We start from the raw sequence: 2,700 nt of genomic DNA on the forward strand, positions 1-2,700 counted from the left end.
AGGATGTTCCCTTTAGGAACAGGTCTCCCAGAGGTTGGTTTTTTTGTTTTGTTTTTTTCAAGACCATTGGATATTACTATTCATATAGCCAGGAAAAGTGACAACTGGACAACAGTAACTAAAAACAAACAACGTGGGAGCTTGACAAAAAGAGCTAGCTGCACTACATATCTGTCTTTGGGACTCCAAGCAGCAGACCTCAAACTTTGTAACAGACTGGATGAACCAGCTTTCTATCAAGTGCACCTGGTTCCAAACTATTACTTGAGTGACCAGGATTATTAGAAATTAGCTTTAAGACATGAGAACAGAGAAAAACACTCTGCTTCTTTATGGACAACTGAATGCATCCAAGATTTCTGGGTCTTTGTGTCTGTGCACTAGACTCATGGGTTTCTGGTCCTCAATCCTGTACTGAGCACAGGCATTATAAGTGCTTCTCACAGTCTACATTTGACACATGCATTTGGTTTCCCCAGACAAGCCAGAAAGCATAGAAAATGAGGGTTGAAGGGACCTCAGGAGGTCACATCTAGTCCAACCCCTTGCTCAAACCAGGACCATCCCCAACTAGATCATCCCAGCCAAAGCTCTGTCTAGCCGGGTTTTGAAAACCAGCCACAGCTTTGTCTAACCAAGTCTTAAAAACCTTCAAGGATGGAGATCCCACCACCTCTCTGGGTAACCTGTTCCAGTGTTTTACTACGCCCATGAGGCAGTTCTTCCTACTACCCAGCGTAAAAATTCCCTTGCTACAACTTGAGACGGTTGCCCCTTGTTCTTTCATCTGCCATCACGGAGATCAGTTCAGCTTCATCTTCTTTGGAACCTCCCTTCAGGTAGTTGAAGGTGGCTATTAACAACCCCGAGTCTTCTCCTCTTCAGACTAAATAAGCCCAGTTCCCTAGCAGTGATGCAACGTAGTAGTATGCGTAGATATGCTGACGTAGATTTTGGGCATGTTCAAGTACATTTTTTACTTCCATTAGGAAACTTGCCCATGGCCAGAAATCAGTCCAGATGAATCAGTTCTTAAGATAGGTTAACTCTGAGCAGAAGCAACATAGAAGTAGGTTCACATTCAGCACTTGTTGATCTGCACCCATGACAATATGCAATAAGAGAAATTCAGTAACAAGCAGTTTTCTGTGTGTGGATGGAGCTATGCTACCCAGAGGGAGGAAGAAGACGGGCTGGTGATAGAGGCTTCAGTGACAACCCAGGGGAGGGACCAGCCTGGTGCTCAGGCAGAGGAGACTAGCTCTGGCCTAGGCTAAACCACCACTCCACGAGGGTGGGTGAGTGGGGTACCATAATACTTCATGGGATGTTGGCAGAATGTGACCTACCTTGAGTCACAATGGGGTCTGGTACAAATGTTTGTTACAGCACTCTAACCTACAGCAGTGAAGTCTGATACTACATCCATCCAGGGTTATCTTAGAGCGGGATCCACCATTTTTACAGCACTCGATGTGCCCTGACTGTCTGTTCGGTTACAGCTGTAAAGCACTTTCTGCATGGCTGCTGTGCAATAAGTATAGCATCTTTGGCCAGGTACAGAAGGGGACTCAAGATTTCTTGGCCAAACAATATGGTCTTTCCTACCACGTTCAGTTTTTACTAGGTTGCTATTTGGATAAAAGCTTCATTGGTTTCAAATAGCATTTTGCTTGATTAGGGACTGCAGGCTTTGGTCCCCCAGTGCTTGATAGTTTAAGTCAGCCTCTCACCACTTACTACATGATTATTTCATGGCTTTGACTTGTGTTGTGCATCGTAGGTGAAACAAATATAACACTTTCCAAAATTCACAAAGCTGTCCTTGCAAAAGTAATCTTCAGGGTCATTCACTGCAAGCCTCAAGTAAGAGGCAACGTGTAGTTGCACTTCCCTAATACCAGATGAGACACCAAATCTCTGAAAGCTACAGCTCAGTCCCTGATTTTCCTCTAGCTCCCCAGGGGAAGCCATCTGCACCACCCCGCTACCTGGTCCTACTGCAGCATCATTCCCCTGCAATGCTAAACCCCCACCTATTTTAATGGGAAAGAAAAAAAAAAAAAAAAAGCCTGCCCCAAGGAAGCTGTTCCCTTCAGCAGGCTACAATTTCCAAAATGCCCCTTTATTCCCAGGTACAGGCACACTGCCAGGGTCACCATCTGGCTCTGTACTTGCACCTGCCACATTTTGCAACTAATTGCTTGTGCCTGCAAAGCCCCAAATGACAGACTCTCAGCTGTTTGGGCAAAACAACCTGGTGCTACAAGGCATCTATATTTGTACGTGCAAAATAAGTTATTACATATGAATATGACCTTTAGGTGTCTAACTACTGTTTACATTCACACATACTTTACTATGTCTAGTTATGATGCCTAAATATGCATGCACAGTTTTCCCCACACAAATCTGAACCTCTTTATTTTTCTGTTGCCTTTGCCCAAGACATCACAACTACATAAATAAAAGCTATACTACTCTGTGGGCATCCCACTCCCATTGCTCCAGTGTCCGAGCTCCTCCCCACAGAGAGTCATATCTGTTACATGCAGTTTGTTCACTCTTTCACCCTCCTCCCCACCAGAAAGCCTAGGTGTGCTCTTCAAAGGAAATAAGATCTTCTGTAATCATACGGCAAGTTTTAGATGACCACAAAGCCAATTTTATACTGCTCCAGAGAATCCCAACTCTGAGCAA

This window comes from Alligator sinensis, unplaced genomic scaffold (assembly GCF_000455745.1).
Source record: "Alligator sinensis unplaced genomic scaffold, ASM45574v1 scaffold119_2, whole genome shotgun sequence".
Taxonomy (NCBI): domain Eukaryota; kingdom Metazoa; phylum Chordata; order Crocodylia; family Alligatoridae; genus Alligator; species Alligator sinensis.